This window comes from Aphelocoma coerulescens, chromosome 8 (genome assembly GCF_041296385.1).
Source record: "Aphelocoma coerulescens isolate FSJ_1873_10779 chromosome 8, UR_Acoe_1.0, whole genome shotgun sequence".
NCBI lineage: Eukaryota > Metazoa > Chordata > Aves > Passeriformes > Corvidae > Aphelocoma > Aphelocoma coerulescens.
In genome coordinates, this window is record NC_091022.1 from 30,467,188 (window position 1) to 30,481,129 (window position 13,942).

The window sequence follows — 13,942 nt, forward strand, 5'->3', positions numbered from 1 at the left end:
CTCTCCTTTTTATGGCTGCATTCACCCTCCTTTTTACAGGGGTCTGCGGAGGAATGGTTTCCAAATATAGGCTTTTTACTGTCTTTCCTTCTAGGAAATGGTCTGGAGTTTGCCGAGTCAGAAATCATACTTCTGAAGTGCTAAAAAGGGGGTTTAGCATAATGCTTATCATTGGGAGCTGTTTCTTCTTTGTGAGAGACCCAAGAGAGTGCGTCACAGTGAGCCCTGCCAGGCAGGATGGCAATCTCCCTCTGTGGGTTTTTGGGTTAACCAAGTTAGGGTAATCTCTGGCCTGTGCTCAGTAACTCAGCCCTGAAATTCTGCAGCTGGAGACCTCAAACATTCCTATTCCTCTGCCCAAACATGCTGTCATATCCTTCTTTACCACTAGAGCACAAAGTCCAGCAATCCACATGAGCTGCTTCTCAATCTCTACTGTTAAATTCTAGTAAATAATGCATTTAGGATTATTTAAAATAGTTGCTTTTTCACCATGTAACTTCATTACGATGCTCTCTGAATGCCTGTCAGTGAAATAACTGTGAATTTTAACAAGCATGCTTTATATAGGCTGCTTTATGTATAAATGTAAGTTAACATCTTAACAGGAATTCCATTTTAGTATCTATCGTAATGTTTTGATGATCCCTTCTGATACCTTCTGTGTACCGAGAGTCTCATTCTTCAAGCAACATTGTGTTGTTAAAAGGTTATTCTTATTTTACAACCTTATTTTGTGAGCTTGGTGGTGCCACTGGAAGCGTATAGGCGCCGTTTCAGACAGTGGACACTACAGGGGCACCCGTAACTCATGTCCTCATAAAAAGGGGGTGTGCAGGTGTGCAGATGTAGTTTGCTGATTGTACTGAGACCTCTTTGTAATTCCTGCACAATTTTTCTCTCTTGAGCTAAGCTTCTGGACTCCTTTCTGGCAACTGGAGGGCTCGGTGCGTTCGTTCTTGTGTGCTTTGGTCACAGGCTGCTGGGCATGTGGACGGGTTACTACGTGGGTGGAAGCAGAGTCGCGTCATGCTCGGTTCAGGAAAAACATTGCTCCAGAGCAACTTTGTCTTGGTTTGTTTTGGAAGGAGCCGTCACGGATCTTGGCTGGAGGCGAAGCTGTCAGGGTGAGGGTCATGACGAGCTGTATGATAGCAGTGAGGCTGCAGGAAAGCCGGTGCCACGAGCCAGAAAAAGTGCCGGCCTGAAGCCGAGCAGATTTACTTTATCCTCACCGCAGCTCAAGTCAGATTGCCGTCTTTACTGCTCCGATGGGAATTTGCCAGCCCTTCTTAGGTGCCACCCCAGACATCTCAGGAAGATGCATCTTACCATGTGCCATGTCCCAGCAGGAATGAGCAGGGACATTCTCTCTTTTCCAGAAATACATTGCAAATTGTTGGGCCAAAATAGAATGTGTAAGTAAAGCTTAGAGGTAATCTCTACTTAAGCACTGACCCCAGGCCTTAGATTTATAAGCTTATTCCTGCTGTCCCACCATAAAAATACCCACTCCAACATGCAGCATTTACATAATAGTTTGCTGCAGCTTTATGAATGTATGTGCTCATATTTTTCTGCTTGCTGTGAAAAAGAGAGTCCTGAGGACTTGATTCAGCCTGGCTGTTCCAGTGCAGTGCAACTTGATCCCGGTATTGCAGAAGGTGGACTCATCGCCTGGGGAGAGTCACATCACTTTCTTGGGAATGCCGTGAAGAAAGCAGCTGTAAAGTGTCTGTAGGGCTGCCCAGCGAGCAGCTGCCTCCCGGGTGTCCTGGCCATGGCCCCATAGCTCTGCCTCCTCTTCCTCCAGGGAGGAAGATGGGGGTGCCTCGCACTTGGGAAGACCCCACTCAGGGCAGGACAGCTGCTGCTGGGAGCTGGCACCCCAATTTTTGTCCTTCAGGGACCCGGAGATGAGTGGAACCCTCTAAAGTGAAGAAGCAGCTGCAAAGTGAGTTTTGCAATAAAACATGTAAAATATGTAGTGTATAAAAAAGAAAGTTATTAAAAACTTAAGATAAGATCAAAACATTCCAGACGTTATGGTCTGTTCCTGCAGAGCTGTGTAAAAAATGCTGGAGCTTTACAAAGGGGAGCAGCAGAAGAGTTCAGATATGTCAGATACTTTGGACCTTGCAGTCCATTAATGTAGCAAATTAAAAATAACAGATGATAGTCTAACTCTGAGATTGTAGCCCAGTCCTGGTTTTAAAGGCAGAAAATGTTTCTGATTTTTCACAACAAACCCATCAGGTTTTTACAGAAGATTTTCAGAGGTTTCTTGAGTGTTTTGCTAACATTGTGACTTTCAGTATAAAATATGCACCAGGATTTACACCCTAACCATACACTTTATAATTGGAAAAGGGTGTTCCTGTGGCTGAGATTCAGCTGCAAAATCTATGGGATTCAGAACCAAGCTTTCATTTTGAACTGTGGCCATGCAATCTCCAAATTAAACACAAAAATACTAGCTAAGAGATGAATATAATGAGTGGAACAGATGAGCTGCAGCAAACATGAGATACTTCCTTTTAAATTATGAATCATCAAAATCACACCTATAGCTATTATTTTCCCAGTCTCCATGGAAGGTCAAAAGTCTCGTCAGCTACATGGATGCAAATCTAGAATACTCTCAGCAAAGTTACTGAAACACACAGCAGACTGATTGTGTTGATGAAGAAAAGGAGATGAAACATATATAGCCTTTTTTAACACCTTCTTTCCATAGTGTGAATTGTTTTAAGGTTTATTTAATCCTAATTATATATATATATTTTTGAAAATAATTTCTTTTAAACCTGTTGTTGCAGTATATGTTCAAATTTTGAAGGGACGAGTTTGGGACTTGCCAGTTACAAAAAGCACCTCTCTAAATTGCCCAACTACAAGAGTCAGATGTCCTCAAATACCATTTGAAAAGATAACCATATTTTTTTTTTCAGCTGTGCCGTAGCCTCCATATCTTCCTGTCAAGAAGCTTCTTTTGGGACTGAGACAGGTCATGTTGGAAGTCAGTGGCTAATCAGCTCCCACTGCACACTGTCTGCTTTCAGCTTGAATTATCTTAGGCAGACATCCTGGCTAGCTGCAACACAAACCTCTGATGGCTTAAGCCTGAGAAGACCTGAGTTTGGCAGCCACTAAGTTAGCAATGAGGATAGGAAAAGAAATCCTATCTCTTCTGGTGCTTTTCCCGTCTTGGTTTCCCCACTAGAAATCAATAGGAAGGTCGATAGTTGGTTTTGAGTTGTTCACTACATGCTGGAGTTTTCTGATGTGAACCTTGGGTGTCTGGGTTTCAGACGCTCTAATGCGTCAGGAGGTTTGATAGCTGCCACTGCCATCCCAAGTTACACTTTATTTCCAGTGACAGCCTTTGTAACATGAGAAAGGGATGAATTCAACAGTTAGAAGTACAGATCAATCTTAGATGCTCACTGCTTGGGGGGAGGGGACGGGTTAAAATTTTTAGAGAAATTGATTATGGTGTTTTTTGAACTATATGCTGAAAGAATGCTGTGTGTGGAGGTAACATCATTTTTTTCCCCAAAGATATTCTTGGCATCATTCAAAACTCCATGAGTGTTGGGTTTCTTTGCTCACTGCTAAGTAGAAATTACTCAGCATGAAGGTACAATGGCTGTGGAAAGTTTTTATTGATTAAAAAGCTCCCATTCAGGGTTCTTTTCTAGAATTTTCATAACCAGAACAGCTAAGATAGATAGAATATTGCATAAATGGTATTTTACAACATACATTTTCTCTGTTGATGTGAAGGACCTGAATCCATGAAGGAAACTTGAGTTGTGACAGGGAAGCTTGAGTTGTGAGCAATGTGCAGGTCTTTTCTGTATTTATTGAGTCTTACAAGCACTGGTACAAGACATATGTCCTGTGCATCTCTGTAACATGGATTTCTTTTGTGACAGCAGTCTGGTGTCTTTCTTCCTCACCTTTTGTCATACCTCCTCTGCAAGAACACATTCCCTTCCTTGCTTCTTGAGTGACTTGGTTCTTTATTCCTGAAGAACATGTCGTTGGTGGGGAAGCCGTGGAAGTTACTGCTGTTGTTCTTCTACTGCAGATTTGAAGAAGGGGTGGATGGATGTTCACCACATAGCACTTCCTCTGCAACAATAAGACACTGCTCTTTAATTCATCTTCTACTCACTCTTTATTCACACCAGAGGATCTTGGGTGTTCTGCGCTTGGGTCTACACACGGTCTTCACCAGTTGGCTTCAGTGGACAGCAGCTGAAAGCTAAGCCCGAACCATACATATTTGAAAACCAGAATCCAGTCCTCCCAGCCTTGTTCCCAACATATCTGTTGGTAGCCTTGGCAAGCATTTCAGTGAGGGTGTCTATAGATTCCAAGGAAAATGCTTAAGCTGTCCTGCCTTACGCAGATATTAATTGCAAATGTGATTTTTAGATCTAAGAAAATCAAAATGCTTGAAGTGGACCTAGAAAAGTCTTTGAAAATTGTGACGATACATCTTTCATATTACCAAAATGACACTGTTATTTAAAGCCCTGAAACTGCTCTTTGAATTCTATCTCAATATTTAACCAATAATATTTAAAGATGTGCACATGAAGCAAGTATCTTACCCCAGTACACTTTTAGATATCAATCATGCTGTATTAATTGAAAGGATTTGGTCTAATCTCATAAAGAAACAGGCAAACTCTTGGCTTTTCTCTAAAGTAAAAATATATCACTCATGTCATCCATTACTGTGCTATAATTATGGTAAGTGAAGCAGAACAGAATCGATGGAGCAATTTATCAATGCATTCCCAACTATTCCTGCACAGCTGACGTCATGCGGCTGCAGATACTGTCCTTCAATATAAAAGATACCCAGCAGTGTCAAGACTTTATTCTGATCTACTCCAGCATAATATTTTCATATTTAATATTGTCATTTCAATTATGGTTTAATTAATTTATTTCATTCACTATGAAATTACACTTAATTAGTTGGCTTTTAATTTTTTTCCCCCCAAATTAAAATTTCAAAAGGGCAGAAAAAAGAGGGAGAATAAAAATCCCAGACATCATTTAATTCAGACTTCAAGGTCAAAAACCCCTTATAGTTTAAACTTTATGCTAATAGAGCATAAACTTGATCTTTTCTGTTCCACTCTAAATTATTTCAAGATAAGAAGCAGAATATAATGTGTGTAGTAAGCATTTCCAAAAGACATTTGTCTTCAGATATTAAATACTTCCCCAAAATGTCATTTTAATACTCGGATACTGTTTAGTACCTTCAAATATTTGCCTTTTTGCACACTCTGTTTTCCAAGTGCTGAGTTTTACCCATATATTATCTTTTTAAGTTTTATTCAAATGGGCTGACAGAGTTAGAGCCTCACGTAGACTAAACTTTAGTGCAGCAGTCCTGGAGATAGCACTGTTTGTTCTGTAAAAACACTCACCCCACATTCCTCCTCAAGTTATTAAATGTGTTTACACTACATTAAATATGAAAAATTAACTTCTTCAGCAAAGGGATTGTTTAAAATACTGGGAGAAATATGGCCAGAATACCTTGCTGTACCCTCTGGCCCCGAGGAGCAGTACCGAGGAGCTTCTCTCCGCTCCTCACAGCACTTTTCCTACTCCTGGGCCAGAGCAGTTTGTGACAACTGTGCCTTTCTTCGTCTGGCACCAAGTCTTCCTAGGGATTTTGGCACTGTCGGAGTGAAGGGCGTTTGGTCCAAAAACACGCCGATCTTGCAGGGTGGGGAGAAGAAGGGAAGTGTTTGTTTACAGCTCACCCCGCCATCAGGCTCTCTCAATAAACCAGCCTTCCCTAAGATGTCTGGCTGCTGGAATGACTTTTTTCTCCTCAAACTTTTCCTTTTGTCTCTGGGAGAGGAGCACATGGAAAAGTTCATCAGGAAATTAAAGCTGCGAAAGTAGTTTTTTCTCACACAACAGCTGCGGGTTTACGCGTTGTTGTGTACAGTCCCCCTGTCATCCCATTTCCTCCTTTGGAGGAGCCTTTGCTCCCGGTGGGGCTCCTGGGGCCTCGTTAAACAGCGATGAAAGACAACATGACTTCTGTGTCCCAACATCCATAGGGTCCCTGTTCTGCACTGTTCCTGTCATCAGGACCCCCTCATGGGTGCCTTGGTGGGGCTTTGCCAGCACCGTGCCCTGGAAAGGGTTAAGGTGCCCAGGCGGCCCCATGGAAAGCACAGTGTCCGTCTCTCTTTAAAGATGTACTTATAAGCACCTGCGGGGTGGGTTTCTGAAGGGTGAGTTTACCTGATATTACACGGTATTGTTTAATTTGGACTATATTTAACCAGCGCTGTGTTGAAACAGTGTCGGCGAGCTCTGAGAGCTTGCCAGGCACATTCTCAAAATGGTTGCCAAGCTGTAAGATGGCTGCCAAGGTCTGACTGCACTGAACAGGTCCAAAATGGTGACCAACTTCTCACAATTTTCCTGCGGATTTTTTTTTTTTTTTTTTTGGTGCGCGTGTGTGTGTGTGTTTTGTTTTCCTTCCCCAAGTAAGGAAGATGCCGGACTTGGCACCGGCCTCTTGGCACCACGATTTATAGTGTCATCCAGAGATTCAAGTAGTTACTGTGTTCTTGTTTCACAGCACTTGGCAGAAAGCTGCCGAGGGGAGGACGTGAGGTGAAATAGCCGGTGTAAAATAACATCAGCATTTTCCTTCCTTGGCTAAAAAGTACCAAACACGTTGGGGGGGAAAAGAAAGTTTAAAAAAACCCAGCGTGGAAGGTAGGATATTTGGAAAGAAATCAGCAGAGAGTAGCTTTGAGCAAAGCTCCAGACTTTCCTTTTGAGCTGCGTGTCTAAAGTGGTGCAAACTTTATCTCCAACAGGTTTAAGATTATTTTTATTTATATATATATATACACATATATAGAGAGATATATTTTTTCCCCCCCCTGCATTTGTTTACTGGAGTTTATAGCAGTTTCTTTCTGGCAGTTGTGCTACTTAGCAGATTGAAATAAAATCATAAGGGTGAATTAAAACACACTGCTGTTAGTGCTGATTAGAATTTTAGCTTAGTGTAAATACCGGATGCAGTGTCCAACTTTTCAGGGACTTGGCATAGACTCAACAGGGATCTCCGGGCTGCACAGGAGACAGTGTGTGCTTGCAAGCTTTTTAAATACTTGGATAGGTGAAACTCACTGCTTCTGCTGGCGTGCGGGCTCATTTGATGTCGGTGTAATGCACTATGTAGTCCAAGGTGGCCCTAAAAAAGAAAGGAAAAAAGCAAAGGATAAGAATAAAAGGCAAATAGTTCAATCTAAGAGCTTCAGATGTATGGATTTGTATTTATATGCTGACCATTCCATGCTAAATGCTTGCCTGTGCATACCAGCAGTAAATATAGTCCCAGCTACTTTTTGGATTGCACTTGAAATTAAACAGATTGCCTAAGGACAAGTAATTTTGAAAATACTGAATGGTCCTCTATGCAGCTGGAAAATATTTGTAGTTACAGTAACAGAATGTTAGATAGAGGGTTTTTTTCGATGCAAATGCCTACATTCAGGTGGATTATATTAGTAAAAACTCCATTTCTCATAGTCTCACTCTCAGCCCACGTGCCAACTTTCATCTGTTAGGAGTTTTCAGGGTCTCAAATTACCTTGGTATATTTTCCCCGTTTAAGTCAGCAGTGGAAAATCAAGTATTATCATCCCAGGTGATACGACAGCTTCCCTCCACCTGGCATTTGGGAAGTATTAAACCAGCAATGGGATCCACACCTAATCCAAATGCTTCATCTCTGCTATTGCACATCCTCTACTAGTGCTGGGTCAATGGGCCACATCATTTTTCCTGAAGGAATGGCAGGACCCCAAAATCTACTTTGCCTTTATCCATTTGCTTGAAGAAATTCATGCGGATGCAGATGCCTTTTGCAGCAATGTTTGCTGTTTATATCCACATTTCTCCCATAACCTATTCCTTTATGTCTTCATAGATGTTATAAACACCCACTTAGTTCAGGTTTGCCCTCTTTCTCTGGCAACCTGTATTTCCATAGTACTTCCTTAGGCCAGGGTATTATTTTTAATGATGTAATTTGAACTCTTGATTCTGTGGTGAAAAGATGAGATTAAGATATGCAGCCTCTGAAAAAAGTATTGGATACTGGTCAGGGCACATGGAGTTTAATTGAGCCAGATGCATTTATTGAGTTATATACCAGATTCTCTAAAATATTTTTCAGGATATTTTAACATTATACATGACCAAAATTTAGAGCACTTCAAATTCAAGGGAAAAAAAAAATCAAGAAAAGTCTTGTTTATCAATGTAATAATAATAAAAAAAATTGTGTAGAATCTTAGTGAAGACTTTTAAAGAAAGATTGGAACAGGATACTGGTATCATGTTCTCAACTTCATCTCTCTTTCTGCCACTTTAATAAAAAACTGTTAATTCAAAGGGTAATGTTTCATCTGCTTTAAATAAAAAAGTGCAGTGTTTAGGAGATTCTAAACCTAAGTACAGCATGCACATCAGCATAATATGTGTCACAACTTTTAAAATTGAATTTAGGAGTTCATTCTTGCCTTTGTGTTTGAGGCCTAGGTAGACAAACCCTCATCATCTGCTGCAAACCTAATTTTCATTTACTAAACTTGGCTATTTGTTTAGTTACATAAATATTCAAACATACCTAGTTTAAAAACTGAACATAACCTTTGAATGTGAAAAATTTGTGAGCCATTAGGACACTTGTAGCTTATCCTAAATTATCTCTGGGCCATTTTAGCTCTCATATTCGCATGGCCCCTGCATATAAAGCCTGTCTTCTGATTTACGCATCAATAAATTTTCTCTTGATTTAGGAGGAGAATTAGGTCTGTGATACTTTTCTTTAAGTAGCCATTATTAGTTGTAGATTCTGATGTTGTTACACTCCTGTATAATGGAAACAACTCTACTGAAACTAATGAAACACTGCAGTGAATATTGTGACACCGGTAGGACTGAGAAGAGGATCGGGTCTTTGGTTTACAACTTTTCAGACCTGCAAATTTATCTCCCACGAACAGCAGTGAAATCCTTCAGCAGCTTTTGGCACTTTCGCTTGTTTGTATATTCTTCATGTACACATCATGTGCATCTGTGTGTGTCTGTGTGTACGTATATATGATATGTGTAAAAGTACTTTTTATATAGTAACTTTCTGCATAGGGCAACCCAAACAGCTGTTATTCCTTTTTATAGCTTCTTTAATCTATGTGCCAACAAGTCAGTTTACAAAATCTGTTTTGTTGATGACTGCTGCGATAATAATTGTGGTGTTTTGTGGCTTGGCAAAAGCCTGGGGTCTCCTCCGAGGACTCTTGCCAAAGCCTTTGAAGGGGTTGAGGTGGATTCACTGCCAAAATGAGTCACCACTCTCTATTTTATTTAGTGTCCTTCTGCCAAGGCCTTAGACACTTTCTGTTTTCATTCTTTTGTAGGCTTTCCTTCCCACATTGTGGTTTCCTTCACAGCCAGAGTAATGTGTTTGCCAGCATAGGTGAGAGAGTGTGGCTGACTCTCCAAATGCCACTGCTAGACTCTGCTTAAGGGTTAGTGGTTTAGCTATTGTGCTTTCTCAAAATGAATGTGCAAGATTTAATTATATGCCTATGAATTATAAATAAAAAAAAAAAAAAGGCTGCTGCATCTGATGCAGCACAGTGCAATAATCTAGAGTAAGGTCAAGGGATTTCAGAGGTCTGTCAGTGTTTACTCCTCCAAATCTCTGTGCTCTGCATCCTTTGAATTATTTTACTTGTCATTGTGCTGGTCAAATCAGAGATGAGCCAATCCTCTAGAATAATTTTTTTTTTTTTTTAATTTTTTTTTCTTTTTGCCTGAGGCCAGCCTTTCTACTTTCTTCTCCATCCGGAAGCAGATAATGGTTCTGTTCACAGCAGAAAAACAGATGCATGGTAGTTATCATAACACTTTGCATGTCCCACCCAGATGTCTCAAAAAATTTGAGAAACCAAGATGAATGGATGTGACATTCTGACATCCTTCACACAGATGTGAAAAGTGAGGCACAGAGCAGAGAAGAGATTCAGCTGAAGTCACATAGGAAGTCTGCGTGAGGCCTGGAAACAGAACCCACATCATCTGACTCATTGGCCTTTGCTTTAACCACAAAAACTTCCTTCTCCCCACTATACTGAAAGTGATATGTTTTGGCCTTATTCTTGATAAAATGTTAGATGTAGAGATGGCCTAGATACCCTTACAGTAAAATGTGTAATTCCTACTCGGGTAATGTTGGATGAGTCATGGCTCATTACAGTATCTGTGGTTTTCTTAGTGTTGTGAGGTTTTGGTTTGAATGAGGAAAGCAATATGGGGATTTCAGTCAACTGCTAAGCAAAATTAGAGTGGAAAAAACACAGAGTAACAGCAGCATTGAGCTTTCCAAACAGGTTTTCTGTTCCTCTTCAACAAAGTGCAGCACTATGAGGTCAGCAGCTGGATGGGGCAGTACTGACGTGCAACCCTCAGTTTTAAAGGACCTAAAGGAATCATTGTGTTCCTCAAGATCCTGCCCTTCACTGACCCTGTGTTTGCAGAGGTGGATAGAGAGGTGATCCTGCAGGATTTGGAGTGTGACACCTGTTTCTCCAGTAAGGCACTACATGGGAGCTTACAGGTGCTCCTCAGTATTTGACATCCAGCAAAATTATTCTAAGTGCGTATTTTTGAACATTAAAAAAATACAAATGCTGCCAGACAGTGTAGTCCTTTGTATAGTTGTGGAGTGGAGCCAAATCAGGAGATGTGTTTTCATCCATCCTTTTCAGTGTCATTTGCTGCGTGTTTCCCTCTTTCTTGATTGCCTTCTCCTCTTCTTTGGAGATCAGCACAAAGGCTGAGCAGTTCTCAGTCCTGCTCCAGCTTCTGAGTGATGTCAGTCTTTGCCTGAAAGTCTGGTTTGGGGTGAACTTCACCCAGAAAATGTTTTAATCCCAGGAATTTTCTGTGTTCTTAACAATGCCAAGATCTTATATCCCCTCCATCCATGGAAACATTTATTCTTCATTCTCACATCTGTACAGCTCCTGGGATAACCTGATTACACCTGACCAGAGTTGCTTAGGATTGAGTTTGGGTTTGTAGATTTCAAACTGAAGTTGTAATTGCAAAGAAGAGACCACTTTCTGTTTTACAGTACGAGTTTCACTTGGTAAATGGATTAGGCCATTCTCTTTTCAATGTTACCCAACAAATGGCTCCAGGTCTTGTGTCCTGAGTAATCCAGTTGGACTGGGTGATCTCCAGAAGGGAAAGGGGAAAGGGAGAAGAGGAAAGCAAGGGGAAAGCAAAAAAAGAAAGTATCTGTGATTTACAGAGATTTCCAGGGACAGATTGTATCCCTGTCCTTGGGCACAATGTCAGAAACAAGTTTTCTGCCATTCCATGCATCAGACACTTCCTTGCTTTTTATAACTCTAGTAATCTTAATTTTAAGAGTTGTGTCTTTTTTTTTTTTATTATTCAGAAAATATTTGTCCTGTACTTAGGTAATGATTCAACTCTATATGGAGCCTGGATGACTGTGACTAAATTCAGTTTTAAGTACAAGTTAAGGGATGATTTGTACAGCTCAGCCACAGCTTGCCTAGGTTATCTGTGGGTTATGGAATTTGCTTCACCAGTGACAGCATTAACAATGCAGGCTTTATTTACAAGAGGTTTATAGTGATACCACAACTGATAGAAATCTCTGTAGTTCCACTGGTTTTAATGGAATTATTCCAGATCTAGCTGCAGATCTGATCTGTAACACAGCACTCCACATTTTAAATAACCATTACAGTTTAGAGGAGTTTAAGTAAATTCTGGGACTCAGTGCATAGTTATCACTAGGAGAAACTATTATAATTAAGATGCAAACCCCCACTTTTCCAGAGTTAAATTAGGATCTGTATTTGTTAGCAGCAGCTAGACTGAGTCAGCCACACTGGGGAAGATGTAGAGACACCATAAATATTTATTTCCCTTCCCCCTTGTACTGTTTTTAAAGCATTTGCTGAGTTCTGTAGCTCTAATTCAAAATTAGAGAAGTAAAGAGACAGAAACATTTTAAGATCATGTGGTATGTTCTCCATCCTGTAAATGCACAAGTTGAAGAAATGGTTGCTTTACGAGTAGAACAGAAAGAAATCTTTCAGTTCAGTAAAAACTTCTAAAACACAATAACAGAGCCTGGACTATATCATATTAGAGAATATATTGCTTACCTCGCTGAAGTAGATTGAGGGTATTCATGACCACTGGTGAATTCCCTGGTGTGTAGTAATCTCTGATTATTTGCACCTGAAATTCTTCACCAGCATAATGTTCTGTAGCTGAGGCTTATATAAAGTTCAGTTTTTATTAATTCAACCTTATAAGCACAGTACTTGGTTCACATTCATGATTACAATTATTTATTTAAGTAGAAAGAGATATCTAAAAAACACTGTGTGGATTATCCTGAATCTCAGAGGGCTCTTTTATATACAATATTTAATGAGCAATCTACTTTGGAAAATAACTAGATTTATTGTGGGTAGCAGTCCTTTATCCAAGTGATGTGATATAAATACAGTGGAAGCCACTTTTTAAATTATTACAATAATAGGAGCACTGAAAGAAATAAAAAAGATTTTTTTTTTTTTTTGGGTATGGCAAGCCATAAAATGTACAATGGTGCAGCAGAATGAATGAGTGCCTGTTCAGAAGGGAAACTTTCTGTGCACCAGAAGGCTAACTGCCGAAATAATGGAGCCATTCACAAATATATTTTTTTGTGTAGCAAATAATAAAATAGTTGGACAATGAAGTCTCCTCAAGTGCATAATAAATAAAGAAATTAACCGCAAAAAAAAAAGAAAAAAGAGAAATAAAATTCCATCTTCAGGATCATGGTTGAATCAATTAGAAAATATTTGTAAAGGCTGATCCTTTGCAAGCCTGTGTGTGCCCCAAAGGCCACTGATGCTCACAGGATGGAGCCTTTTCTGGACTCTTTAAAGAAGCTGAGCCCCCAGGACTGTGAGTGTCAGTTTGGGGCACTCTGTAAAAAAAGGAAATACTTAATTGAGCTGGGAGTTTCGATCCAGTCTGTCCTGAACACATAAATACTCAGCCAGCAATTATTCTTTTTGCTGTTCTTCACATTCAGCATTAGTTTTGGGCACTTTTTATGTGTGTTCCATTATCTATGCCTAAAACAGGGGGCCAGTACACTCTGTTTCTTATCACGTTGCATTATTGACACTGTAGTTAGAGCCGAGGTGGTATTTTAAGTCTAAATCATATCCTTCTGTGGTTTAGGTATTTATTAAAGGACTTAGATGCATTTAATATATTCTTTCCTTCAAAGGTTTGGAACGAAACAGAGTGGACAGAATTACCTTATACTTCCTTTCCATTTTTATTTATGGCCTTTTGGAGCCAGAGCTCTGAAGATTTACACTTGGCAGGAGACGAAGGTGCTGTGCTTGTCCTGCTCTCCTGGTAGGCCTAGTAAATCGTGAGCTCTTTGAGGGAAGGGCTCTCTCTCTTTGTTCTTTGCTTCAACAGAGCTCAGCAAAATGGAGATCTGCAGAGTGGCAGCCCTGGGTGCAGTCCTGATCAAAATTAGTCCTGGTCACAATTAGTCCTCATCACAATCAGTGATCCTGGACTTGGCAGTGAGGTCCCTCTGCAGGGGTGAAGGATGAGTCCTCTCCTGGACTGCAGGAGCAGTTCATAGGTGTTTTGGCAGCTGCAGGTATGGGAAGAGCTTCTGCTTGGATGATGGTACCCTGTGTGAGGCTGAGAAAGCTGCAAAGTCAGATATTTGGTGCATTCACCCCTCCAGTGTCCTTGCTTCTTGGTCTCAGCAGCACAGAGCAAATTGTCCTGGGAT

The 13,942-nt window shown here is 40.4% G+C and overlaps 1 protein-coding gene across 10 annotated transcripts in view; it reads left to right on the forward strand.

The window, feature by feature from the left end:
- Positions 1–13,942, forward strand: part of NFIA (nuclear factor I A) — a 250,083-nt gene that overhangs the window by 103,155 nt on the left and 132,986 nt on the right. The gene's annotated exons all lie outside the window — the stretch shown is intronic.